This window comes from Phyllostomus hastatus, unplaced genomic scaffold (genome assembly GCF_019186645.2).
Source record: "Phyllostomus hastatus isolate PE091 unplaced genomic scaffold, TTU_PhHast_1.1 phas_contig_159, whole genome shotgun sequence".
Classification (NCBI taxonomy): Eukaryota; Metazoa; Chordata; class Mammalia; order Chiroptera; family Phyllostomidae; genus Phyllostomus; species Phyllostomus hastatus.
The window spans coordinates 39,391,317-39,404,799 of record NW_025333640.1 but is presented as its reverse complement, the minus strand read 5'-3'; positions in this window follow the sequence as shown (position 1 = coordinate 39,404,799).

Here is a 13,483-nt window from a genome sequence, read left to right as displayed (position 1 = left end):
CGCCCTGGGTGTTTCGTTAGATTTGCACTTAAGTGGCTCTTTTTTCTTTTTTAAAGCGTTGGTGCATGGTGTTGAGTTTCTAATGTTGAGGTCCATGTATTCATTGCTAGTGTGTGGAAATGTGATTTATGTTGCACGTTGATCTGGCAGCCTACAAAGTGGCTGAATTCCCTTATTCGTTTTAGAGGTTTGGTTGTGTGTGTGTGTGTGTGCGTGTGTGTGTGTGGAGGGGTGGGTTTCTCGGGATCTTTCTGCAGGGACAGCCCTGTCCCTGGAGGAGAGGGCGGCTTCACACGGCAGCCCTGCCCTAAGGAGCGAGCGGTGGTCTCTGACGGTCCACGCGCACTGGGAGGAGGTGGGCCGCCTCCCGAGGGTCCGGCCCCTGCACCCAGGGACGCGGAGCACACGGCGCCTCCTCCAGGCAGCCCTCCGTCAGGGCCCAGCAAACCACGGCCTGGCCAGGGACGGCCCACTGCTTGTTTCCATATGTCCCGTGAGCAAACAGTGGCTTTTACATTTCCGAATGGTTGAAAAATAATCCTAAAGAGACGGCATCTCATGACATGCAGCAGCTGCATGAAACTCAAGTGTCCGGGTCTGTAGAAAGGGAAGCTGGACAGGACCCACCACGGCTGTTTGTCCCCTGCGTGTCTGCGGCTGCTTCCCGCGCCAGCGCAGAGGCGGGACTCCGGGGCTGAGACAGGGCGGCCCCCGGAGCAGCAGACGGGGCTGCCCGACCCCTCGCAGGACGGGTTTGCCGACCCCTGGCCTTGTCGGAGAGGCAGGTGCACACAGTGTCCACAGCCCAGAGCCCGGGGGACGGGCCACATCCGTACACTGAACAGGGGGCTCTAGACAGGCAAGCCAGGCCGGGCCCACGGGCCGCACCGGGATGGCAGGGAGCAGGGCGTGGGGGGGGGCAGTTGTCGGGGGGGGGGGCAGTTCTCGGACGGGCGCAGAGCCTCGGGCTGGGGGGCCAGAGAGCTCCGCTGACCCGCGAGCGTGCGGTCACTGCTGCACCGCCACGCCCCAGGACACGGTGGGGGGGCCAGTTCATGCTCTGGGTACCTTTCACCCCAAGCCTGTCACCAAGGAAGAGAGCGCAACAGCGATGCCTGGGAACCGCGCTCTCAGGCGTCACTTTGGTTCACTTTCACGAGGGCGGTCTCGGCAGGGCCCTCCGCGTCCTTGTCCCATACATGGAGAGGGAGACAGAATATCGCCAAGACCACTCAGCGCCCGTCGCACGGCAGAGCCCCGTGAGCAGCGTGCTTCTCTGGGCCCCAGGCAGCCAGCGTCGTAATGAAGACGCTGCGCCCACGCTGTTTTCATTCCAAGGCAGCGGGGTGTTGGCCTGGCGGGACGGAGCAAAGCAGGGGGCCAGTGGGAGCCACTGGGGGCCTGAGGCCGCCAACTCAGGCAGCCGGGCAGGCGTCCAGGCCGTAGACCCGGGCCACAGGAGGCTACCAGTTTCCCGACAACGAGGGGCCCAAGGAACAATCTCAAGGAGCTCCGCCATCCTGCTGGCCTGTCAGGAGAGGCAGCAAACGACATGTCAGGGGAGACCAGCCCTGTCCTGGCACTGGGCTCTGGGGGGCACGCAGCACCCCGTTTTGACACAGCACGTGTCAGAGCGCACAGGGCGGGGCGTATTCAGGAGCGGCCAGCATCCCCGGCCAGCATCCCTGGCCGCTCACCGTGGGGAACGGGATGCCGGCGGGGGTCTGGGTCAAGTCTGCAGTGCTAGAACTGGACCCGTGCACAGAGCCGGCAGCAGAAAATGCAGGCGCCCTGCTCTCTGGCGACGCTGAACCATCGAGTCTCATGCAGCCCGGCCCTGGCTCGGGGCGGCAGCGGCCCTCAGACAGGGGCCCAGTAGGACAGAGCCCCGGGCTGGGCTAAAGGAGGGAGTGTCTGTGGTTGACTGGAAAGAGCGCACGTGTGCTGGGCCCCCCGTGTCCACCGGGGAGTGGATTCGTCACAGACACTGAGGGGCTCAGCCATGCGACCCACCGTTCAGGCGCAGCCTGCTGACTCAGGCCAGGCCGGCGACAGGCTGCGCACCCATGGAGCAGTGGGGGAGGGGTGGGGGCCGCCGCTGAAAACCTGGGGGAGCCCGGAGGACCACCGAGGAAAACGGTGTCCGCTCAGTGTGGGTGACTTAGCCATTGCCCCAGGAGGGAAAGGGGGGATTTCAGCCACGCGAGTGCGGCCAGTGCAGTTCCGGACGGACGTGCCAGAGGGAGGGCGGTCACTGGCACAGGCTGCTGGTGACAGCAAGTCTCATGGAGACGCGGCACACTGAAATGGTGTCGCCAGACTGGCGGGGGGCCGCTGGGGCAGGAACAGCCGCTGGCCACTGGGCCCCGGCTGGCTTTTCCCGCCCACCTAAGCCTCCGCGTCCACGGCCGCGTCCTAGGGATTCCGGTGCCTGCGCAAAGCTAATGGCTCTATCGTGAGCGCTTACCCGCAAGCACTTCCGAGGACAGTGCCTGGCGCGGGGCCCAGCGGGAAGCGGCCGGTGCACATCAGCCTTTAATGACTTTCCTCTCTCGGAACAGCAAGCACGGGCTCCAAAGCACGTGCCGAGTTTAGCGCTCAAAATCCTCAGGAGCTGTTGTCGTTTTTGTTCGACTTTTTCTGTGTGTCCAGACCCATGGTCGCTGGAGAGTACGTCTCTCCAGTTCGCAGTCCCCCGAGGTTCCTTCTTTCAAACACCAGCGCCGGTTAAGGATCCGAGCACAAGACGGGTGCAGTAGCCGAGGGCCAGTGAGGCCCCGGGCCCTTGCGGGTGCCTGCACACACGTCCGTTCCCACCCCTCCCCGCCCATGTCTGCCGACTTCCCCACGAGTCGTTTCAGTAACAGCAAGATTTCGCAGGACCGACCGCCGAGAGCAAACAAGGTGGGGCTGCAGTGTCTCGGGTGCGAGACCGCAGGTGCGAGACCGCAGGTGCGGGAATGCAGGTGTGAGACCGCGGGTGCGGGAATGCAGGTGCACCAGCGACGGACAGCGGGCAGAGGGTTGGGGTGGTTCCCTCCGGCCGCTGTGAGGACAGGTCTCTCAAGTTACTTTGTCTGGGTCGTAAGCATTTTCTGTCTTTTCCCACAATGGCTCTATTTCTTTTCCACTGGACTTGTTTTTAAAGTGGATTTTGCACTCACAAAGCACAAAGTGAATTTGGGAATTTGTAATCACGACTCACAACGGGGTCGGAATTTTGTTCCAGAATCTCGAGGCCCACGGACAGAGGGCCACTGAGGCGAGAGGCGTCCTCACGGCCCACATGCAGACGTCGGGAGGACACCCCTGCGCGGCGGGCGCACAGCGCCGCGCGGCGCCTCACGCCGCTCTCGGACCGCGGGGACGCCCGCCTGAAACCCGGGGCGTCTCGCTAGCCCCCGTCACGCCAGCACACTGAACACCGAGAAAGGAAACAGCCTCTGCCTCGACAGGACGTGACAAGCCAGGACGGGGGAGGAACCGGTCAAGAGGACCCACGGTCCCGTGGGGGTCTGGCAGGGGACAGTGGAGGGCCAGGGGGGGCCGGGGCCGGGGGGCTCGGAACGCCCCGCGGGGGCCTTCGCCCTGGGTCTGCGAGGACAAGCAGAACTCTGAACCAGAGGGAGGGACTGGAAGCAAGACCCGAGCAGGCAGGAGAACACACGGCATTCATCTAATCGGCAGGCGCGTGTGAGGGAGCATGTGCAGAGATCAGGGAGACAGGATCCCTTCTCTCCATGGCAACGAGCAGTGTCCCCAAGTGCAGGGTACCGGAGTCGCTCGTGGCCGAGGGGCGGGGCCCACATGCTCACAGCCCCGTCCAGCCCGGGGGCTGTGGGTCCTTGGCTGAAGGGCCCGGGCACGCTGGGCCCCGCGGAGCGTGGCTGGCGCTGACTCACGGAGCGGGACCTCCGGCGCGGCATCTGGTGCGTGACGCCTGACCCCCAGCATCGCCTTGCCCCGTGGGCTCTGGCTTCAGGGGCAGCAGACTGGATAAAGTGGTTGCGAGGCCGCCCTGTGAAAACCAGCAGAGGGTCGCAGTGGAGCCAGCGGGGACAGGACAGGTCTGGCAGCGGCCCCGAGACGGCGTGCACCGGGCAGCCCCGCAGTCCAGCCCCGCAGCCCCGCACACACAAGCCCGGCCCGAGGCCGCACCAGGAGGGATCAGGTTCCGCTGCTGCCATGAACCCACGTCCAAAGCCCCGTCCCACCGCCACGGCCGGCCAGGGGCTTCTGGGAACACGAGGGCCAAGGGTAAACCTCTGGACGCCACCGTGAACAACACCCTAAAAGGCGGGAGAGACCTGACAAACAGCACCTTCTGGCACGGTTTCCAGAAGGAAGCCCAGGCCCAGCAGGCGCCTTAGAAGGCGCGGGAGTGTGCTGGTGGACGGCGGCCCGGGCTGCAGTGCGGAGCCCTCCCGGCGATGGAGAGGGACCCGAATCCGCGTGGACGCGGGAGCACCGGGGGCGGCCAGGTGCGGGGACAGCCAGGTGCACCCCCGCGGGGCAGTGCTGGGGAGGCAAGCGTGTGCACCGGAGATTCACGGACAAACGGCGCAAAGGGAAACCGCACCTGCTCAGGTGTTGCTGCGTGTACCAGCCACTTTCTCAAACGAGCGCTGGGGCCACACGGGCGCGTTTCACTCTGACGGTGGGGGACCCAAACGCACCTCAGAAGCCCTCTGGGTGTCCGCGAGGCGGCCGCCAGGGCTCCGAGCCCCTGGGCTGAGTGAGGGCTGAGGGGGTAGTGGCCCGAGTGGGCAGGTGGGCCCAGGCTCTCCCCTGCGGGCCAGGGCGGGGCCAGAGCTGTAACGAGCACCTGGAGAGCAGGCGTGAGGGTCCCGGCCAGGGATCCCGGAGGGCGAGGCCGGGGGCCTCTCTCCAGCACGGCTGTGAGTTCGAGAGGCTGGGCAGCGCACACTCCGGGTTCCCACTGCGGTTTCTACATGTGGTCGCAGCACCGCAGCAGAGAGAGAGAGACAGAGAGAGACAGAGAGAGAGACAGAGAGAGAGACAGGGTGTCCAACCCGCAGCCAGCGGCCCCCCTGCAGCCCAGGACGACTGTGAATGGGGCCCAAGAAAAAATCATACATTTACTTCATACATCGTGGGACTTTTTTGTGATTGCGTGCTGCAATGCATTTAACGTGCGGCCCAAGACCACTCTTCCTCTTCCAGGGCGGCGCAGAGACGCCACAAGGCCGGACATGCATGGCACTGCAGTGAGACCGGCGTCGCCCCGTCTCCGGCCCGCCCCAGGCCCCGGGCTGCAGCGGAGGCACAGATGACCACACCTCTGATGAGTCTCCCCTCCCGCCCCCGACCAACCACCCGCAGTTCTTTTTTTTTTTTTAAGATTTATTTATTTATTTTTAGAGAGGAAAGGGAGGGAGAAAGAGAGAGAGAAACATCAATGTGCGGTTGCTGGGGGCCATGGCCTGCAACACTGGCATGTGCCCTGGCTGGGAATCGAACCTGCGACACTTTGGTTCGCAGCCCGTGCTCCATCCACTGAGCTACGCCAGCCAGGGCTCACACGCAGTTCTTTAACCCGCGCTCCAACCGCGCACATCCTGTGCAGGGTTTCGGTCGAAGCAGGAGCCAGCAGGGCTGCGGACTGAACGTGCACCTACTGTGCCCTGCCTGGCACGGCTCGGTCAGTGGGTGGGACGCGGCCCCTCGAACCGACAGGCCACCGGCTCGTTGCTGGTCAGGGCACGTGCCAGGGTGTGGGGTTCGGTCCCAGGGAGGGGGGCCAGTTGATGTTTCTCTCCTTCTCCTTCTTCCTTTCTTACCCTCTCTCTGAAAGTAAATACATTGTTTTTAAAAAATGCACATCTACTTTTAGCGAACCCAGATGAGTGCTGTTGGGTCTTGAAACCTTTGCGCATTTCTCTGCTCCTGCAGTGGTAACTTTAAGTATTAAAAGTCTCTAAAAGGATAAAGAGCCAGCCGCCCCAAGATGCCATTCAGTACCATGAGTCACTATCTCCCCAGGATGAGAGCCTGCTAAAATGTAAGTACGCCAGCTCGTAAGTGGCTCCCACAAGGCTTTGTGGCTTCAGACGCCGCCACTTGTAAACAGGCACCGTCTGGACCTGCGTCCCCGCCGCCAGCCGGGCGACCCCCCCCGCCCGCCCCTCACGCACTCAGATGGCCACCCTGTCCTTGTCCCTGTCCCCACCCTGCGTCCCTGGGTCCATCTCACCCCAGCCTGCTCTTCTCTGGTTTCTGACTACAGCACTGTTAAAGTTCTTTAAATCTACTTATTTTTAGTAACTTCTTAAAATCTTAGAATAGTTGCAGTGATACAGAAAAACTGTTGCTCCCATACACGGAACAGCCCAGCCGGTTTCCCCTTTCATTAGCATCTTTTGGTTGCTTTGATACATTGGCCACATTAAGGAGCCAAGAGCGACACATTGTTATTAATAACCTGCCCCCGTCCTTTATTCAGACGTCTCAGTAGCTACCTATGGACCTTTCCCTGTTCCAGGGTTCCACGTCACATTGGGTCGCCAGGGCTCCCCAGGTCCCTCTGGACTGTGACTGTGAACTGTGGCTTTCCTTGTTTTCGAGGACCTTGACTGATCTTAGGGTGCTGGTCAGGGATTTTCTGGGGTGGCGCTCCGCTGGAACCTGCCCAACGTTTCCCGTGACTGGAGCTGCAGGCGCTGAGGAGGGAGACACACGTCATGTCAACTGTACCCACTGTCCCCACGACGCACGGCTGTGGCTGTTGGTCCCGGGCCGAGGTGCCCGTCAGCTCTCCGCACTGTGAAGTGACTTCTCCTCCTTCCCACCCTGCACACTTCGGGGGGCCCCGAGCAGCTCCACGAGGAGAGGGCGGAGCGGCACCCGCGAGCACCCCCCTGTTCCTGCCAGCACCCTGCCCTGCCGTGCCTGGAAAAGGCTCCGATTGCGTCCTTCTCCCAGGAGGCGTGGACGGAGGAGGCAGCCACACACGCAGCTGAGACAGGAGGCTGGCGTGTGAGCCAGGGGACGAGACCTCTGACAGCCACACCGGCGTCTCTGGGGTGGCAAGAAGGGTGTCACGTCGCCAGGCTGGGCTCCCTGCCGCTGGCCAGGAGACTTCCCCGCCAGCTGTCCTTCCCTCCGACCTTGGAGATTTCGAGGGTCTGACCATGGTGAGGCGTGTGCACCCCCTGGACAGACTGAGACGCGGCACCCCAACGACACGAGGTCTCACAAACACGCACTCATCGCACTTGCGTGGTGGCGGAATTAGCTCCAGCCAGCACTAGTTTCTGGGAAGCCACTGTCGATTTCCTTCATTTCCTTTTCGGAAAACTTGCCTGTGTTCGCAGGAATAAGATTTAGCGGTCTTCCAAAAATGATAACCAGAGTTTTTATTAAAAGTGATGAAACTTTTAGGCATTTTCTACACAAGAATAAACTCCGTGGCCCCCACAAAAAAGGGGCAGCCGGCAGACGGAAATGACACCCTGAAGTGAGGTGGCCCGCGGGGCGGGCGGAAGCCAGATAGGGGGACCACGGAGGCAGCAGCGGGCGGTGCGTCTTCGGATGCAAACGCTCCGCCCGCACAGTTCGCGCCCCAGGCAGAGAAGATCGGAATTAGCATCACAGAAACCTGGGAGGACGAAAGGGCGGACAGATCTGAGACGTTCTCCGGGCACAGAGGGCTTGATAAAGAAAGGAAAACCAGGAAGAATACAAAAAAAAAAAAAAGAGATTCAACCCAAGAAGTATGTTTCTTCCTCGGGAAGAGACCACAAGGACTGGAAATATTCAAATCTCTCATTAAACAGCTGCTCCATTTGAAAGAGTCTTGGGCTCACGGATTAAAACAAGTCACCTCTTTCCAAGGAAAACCGACTAAAAGAAATTCATCATTAGGTGCATCCTGGTAAAAAAAAAAATTTAATTTTGAAAAATTAAAATAATAAATGAAAACATCTTATAAACATGGACGCTGATGGAGGTGAAGGGAGGAGGGGAAGTTACCGAGATTGGCCTTCGGTTTTTTATCTCTTCTGCATTACTAAGTGAAAAAAGGAGACACCTCCAGCTTTTGAGAAAAAGAGGTTTTCATAAACAGCCAAGTCGTTTCGCAGGGGAAGAACAACAACATGGCGTTCACAGATGTGCACCAACTTAAGGACGTCGCAGACACCCTTTTTCAACAAACTCATTGAATAGAGAGTAGCCACGGCAAAAGGGAAGTCAAAATAACAAACAGTCACGCCAGGGAATCATGTGTGACGAGACTGGGGGGGTCCTTGCAGGAGTTAACGTCCAGATTCAGGAGCGGAGTTGGCTTATCCACACTGATGAGGACTCTGCCCCCTGGAGGTCAATGCTGGAACTGCTCTAAGACTTCCTCTCCATCCACCCATTAAACCAAGGAGCTGCAGGCGCCTCCTCTGTGCCAGGCACCGTGTTGGGCCCTGGGGACGGAGGTGAGTCTCGGCCTTCCAGTCCCTTCCCTGAGGAAGCCGGCAGCCCAGCGGTCCAGGTCTGTTCCTTGCTCAGGACCAAAGATAATTCGTGGGTCACATTCTTCACCCCCCCACTTCCTCAAGACGCTCTCCTCCGACAGCTGCCCACTTAAAATAATAATGGTGTTATTATGTTGCACGATTTCAGCATAAAGTGCAGTCAGTTGGGACACTGCGTGGGAAGCCGTGTCCTACAGAAGATCTTTCATTTCCCCCGCAGGAGAGAGAATTATGCAAAGCAAAATAACAGCCATTTCATCACTAAGAAACTTCAAATAATGATTTCCTGCCTCCTTTAAAGAGTCTGTGTCATGAACAGAGCCTCTGGACCTCCCAATAACGCGCTGCTTTTTGTCACCAGGCACATTTTCGTACCGCCTTCCCGCTGGGCCCGGCTCTTTGCGTGTCCGTCACTCGTGGGGATGAACCCAGCAGCCCGGGAGAGCCCCCGAGGGCCCCCGGCACCTGCAGGGGTCGGGGCACGGTCTGAACCCCGCCCCCCTCCCCTTCCAGTCTCCCTGGAGCTCGGTGGCCCTCTGCTCAATGCCCTCCCCTTCCCCAGCCACGGAGGGAGACAGGGGCGGGGGTGGGGGGGTGGGGGGGTCTTCTATGATAGATGGAACCGCCTGTCTCAGGAGAGCTATGTCAATGAACGAGTCAGCCACCCGGGAGCTGGGCCACCCCGCACTGGCGTTGGAAGGTCCCCTGTGTGGCCTGGGGAATCCATCCGACCAGAGCACAGGGGCTCCGGGAGAGAGATTCCAGGAGACGACGTGGGGAAGGCGTCACGGAGTTCACCCAAGCTCGATGCCCGCAGACACAGGAACAACCCGGGCAGATGTCACAGGGGGGCGGGGGACCCGCGCCCAGGACCGGAAACAGAATCACAGATCAGCTGTTCGTCGTCCACAGTCGCACCTTTTCTGTGCGGTCCCAAGTTCTGGAACCAACACACCAACGACCAGGGACGTCCTGGGGCCAGCAAACGGAGTGCCAGCAGGTTCGACCCCGATTTACTTAAAAGGCAAAGCCACAGGCGGCAGGGCCCGCAGGTGGAAGGGGCCGGAAGGGGCGGTAGCGTCCCTGTGCCCTCCCCTTTGAGCGAGTGGGAGTCTCCGGGCGGCCCCCTCGCTGCCGGAACAAGGAACAGATGTGTCACTGAGAAAGGGGCTTCGAAGAGTCACGATGTGCAGAGCTGGGTCCCCGTGGAGGACAGCAGGGGACCCACAGGGAGGCGGAGCGGCCTGGAAAACACCCACAGGGAAAGTGACACCAATGGTCCACGCTGGTGACCGCCTCCCCGACAGGGCAGGGCAGGATGGGGCAGGGCAGCCGGGGGAGAAGGGCTTCTGATCCCTGAACTTCATGCTGTTTGACTTTTTACACTGGTGTCTTTATTGCGTTGATGAAAATAAAAGGTTTTTTTTTTTCTTGATCACAAAGAAGTCCCTGAGGTCGTCCAAATACACGGAGATTCCCAACCCGGGTTCCCAGCAGGAGGGGGAGGCGGGGTGACAGACAGAGGGCGGGAAGATGGCCTGCACCTGTGCTCACTAATTTAACACGAAGGGCACAGGGAGGGAAGGTGTGAAAGTCGCCCCCAGGCTCTGAGACCCGTACGTATGGAGAAGGATGTCAGAGCCACCGCCAGAAATACAGAACCTGGGAAGGAAAATTGTCTGCAGGAGAGAGGACAGCAGTTCCAGACATTTGTGTGTGCGAATAAAATGGGGGGGGGGAGTAAACGCAAGTGTTTAGAACATTCTCCCACTTCAAATATCAAAGCCCAGAAGGCAGACTCATGGTGCATGAAAGGGTTTCTTCCCAGGCGCACCCCTGTCTGTGCATCTAACCGTCACCGGGTTTAAGGGAGGAGAGAAATGTACTTCGTCTGTAGGAACTTCCAAAGACTTCACCAGGGAAGAGGTGTGCCCTGCGCTCCACCGAGCCATCGGGAGCAGGAGAGGAGGTGGGAACTAATCAGACTGTAAAGTATCACAAGGAAAAAAAACAGTGCTTTTGGGGAAAAAAAAAAAACCCACTGAACGTCCTAAACCAGGGTTACAGACGAGTAACCAAGCAGGAGGTTAAAATTCAGATCTGCTCCCTCCTGAGGGTTGGCGTGAGGAAGACTCTGGAAGAATGTGCTCTGGGGCTGAAAATTTTTCAAGTTTCAGTGTAAACGAGCAGTTTGAACGTCATGGAAGGAAGTTTATGCCAACAGCGCCACCTGCTGGGCATGGGAGGGACTGCCACAGACAGGGCAGGTCAGGTAATACAAAATCAAATAATGAAACTGGACCAAACAGATGACAGTTCCTGGCAAGGGCCACCCCGGGACACGGCACAGCGAACGGAAACACACCCAACCCCTCTGTGAAAGCCTGCTGGTGGAAGCGGCCCATTTGCCTGTGTTGGGCCAGGCTCCCGGGGCACACTTACACAGGCCACTGGGGCACGGCGGGGGACACAGGCGGGAGGGGGCCGCCTTCACGCTCCGTGTCAGTGTGAGCTGCCGTCGCCGTGGGTCCTGGGAGCTGGGCCCCTGGACCGCACGACAGCTTCTGCGCCGGCTGCCGGGGGCCACCCCTCACCGCCGGACTCTGCTGGACAGTGGGGGTCAGGCTCACCCGTCCGACGAGGGGCAAACCAAGGAGCAGTTCTTGCCTGGCCGTCACCCCCAGACACCTGGACCATCTCCCAGCCTCGCCCGGGGAGAGGTGCGCGTGCCTGAGCGGGGGGTCTGTCTCCCAGGCAGCGCCACCCTCAGCCCGGGGAGTAGGGAGGGCAGCGGGGACAGGCACAGAGGACGGAGAAACCCCCGCGGGCCGGGGCCGAGTCTCCCAGGGCCCTGGGGGGCGGGGGGAGAGTGGGGGAGAGTGGGGGGGGGGCGGTTTTACCAAATCACAGAAACCAGCAGAGAGGCCAGGAAACGAAGAACAAGATGCAACCTCAGAAATCACCCTGAATGCGATGCAGATCAGTGACTTACCTCATAAAACGTCCCCAAACCGGGGCCATAAAGATGCCCGCCACACTCAGAGAACAATGAACAGACAGGGAATTTCAGAGAGAGAAAAGACATAAGAAGGTACCGAACAGAAAGCACAGGGCTGAAGAATACATACAATGGCTGAAATTTAAAACTCCAGCGGAGGGGGCTCGCCAGCAGACTGCACGAAGCAGGAAAAGGACAGAGGAACTCAGAGCAGCGAGAATGAAGATAAAAGAGGAGAGACAGCTGAAGCCACTTAGGGGGCAACAGCAAGCCGGCCAGCATCCACGGGATAGGGGTGGGGTCCCAGGGAATGTATTTACGGAAGACCATGGTTACAAAGGTCCCTGACCTGGGAGAAGAAACAGACAGCAGGTCCAGGAAGCCGAGTTCCAATGAGCCGGGAGACCGGCAACTGGACACATTATAATTAAAGTGTCAAAGTGAAGGACACACAGAGAATCTCAAGAGAGAGCTGACTTGTTATGAACACAGGAAGCCCCATATGACTGTTAGCAGGTTTCTCAGCACAAAGTTTGCAGCCAGAAGGGAGTGGCACGCTCTACTCCAAGTTCAGGGGCGGGGGGGGGGGCGGGGGGAGCAGGCGGGGGCGGACAACCTGCCACCCAGTGATACTCCACCCAGCACACTGTCCTTCGGAATTGAAGGGGAGAGAGTTTTCCAGACAAGCAAAAGCGAAGGAGTTCATCACCACTAAACCGGGCTTACCAGGAATGTTCCAGGGGCCCCATTAAGCTGAAAAGAAAGAGCACCAACTAGTGGCAAGAAAACATATGAAAGTTAAAATCTCACTGGAAAGGTAAAGGCACAGTAAAGGCAGCAGGTTATCGAAACCCAGCAATCCTACTTCTGTGTATTTGCCTGAGGAAATCCAAAACACCAATTCGAAAAGATACAGGCGCCCTTGTGTCTACAACAGCCAAGGTGTGGAAGGAGCCGCAGCGCCCACTGACACCCAACCGGGTGAAGATGTGGTAGGTACGTACAGTGTGCCATTGCTCAGCTGTCCAAAACCAGAATGAAATCTCACCCTTCGTGACAGCACGGGTGGCCCTACAGGGTATAATGCTCCGGGGAATGAGCCACTCAGAGAAAGACAGCTGCCACCCCATTCCACTCACATGTGGCAGCTAGGCAACAAAATAAATGAACAAACAAGACAAAAGCAGACTCGCAGACACACAGCGTAAGTGAGGGTTGTGGGATGAGAGCACGTGAGGGGCGGAGGGGGAGGGGGAAGGGGAGGGAGCTGGGGGTGTACCCAGTCCAGGGAAGGCAAGGGCCGCGCGGGGATCATGGTCGGCCACGTCGTGATGACCACGCACGGCGCCGGTGGGCACCGGGGCTGACCTCCTAGGTCACAGAAACGTCCAACCACGACGCTTGGCACCTGAAACTAAGGTAATGTTGAATGTCAACTGTAGCTGAAAAATTTTAAGTAAATACATAAGCTTAAAAAAAAAACAGGAAACACAGGTTAACAGGGGAAAGAGGAGAATAGCACTCTCAAGTTTTAGGTGAAGTTTTAAAATCACCTTTTCTCACCCTGGCTGGTGTGGCTCAGTGGATGGAGTGCTGGCCCGAGAACCAAAGGGTCGCTGGTTGGATTCCCAGTCAGGGCACATGCCTGGGTTGCGGGCCAGGTCCCCAGTAGGGGGCGCACAAGAGGCAACCACACACTGATGTTCCTCTCTTTCTCTTTTCCTCTCCCTTCCCCTGTCTCTAAGAATAATTTTTTAAAATAAATAGAATAAATTAACTTTTCTCCTAAGCATCCTGAACACCACTAAACGGAGCCCCCATGAATGCACCCCAGCTAACCCAGCCCCCCCCCACACCCGCCCACACGGCACGGGCGGTTCCCAGTGCGGGGTGCTGCACTTCGCGCTCCGCGCACACAGCACGGTCGCCGACCAGCCTGAAAACAGACGCCGCTGTCAAGGAGATAAATTAAACCTTCTAAACACACGCCCACACGTGA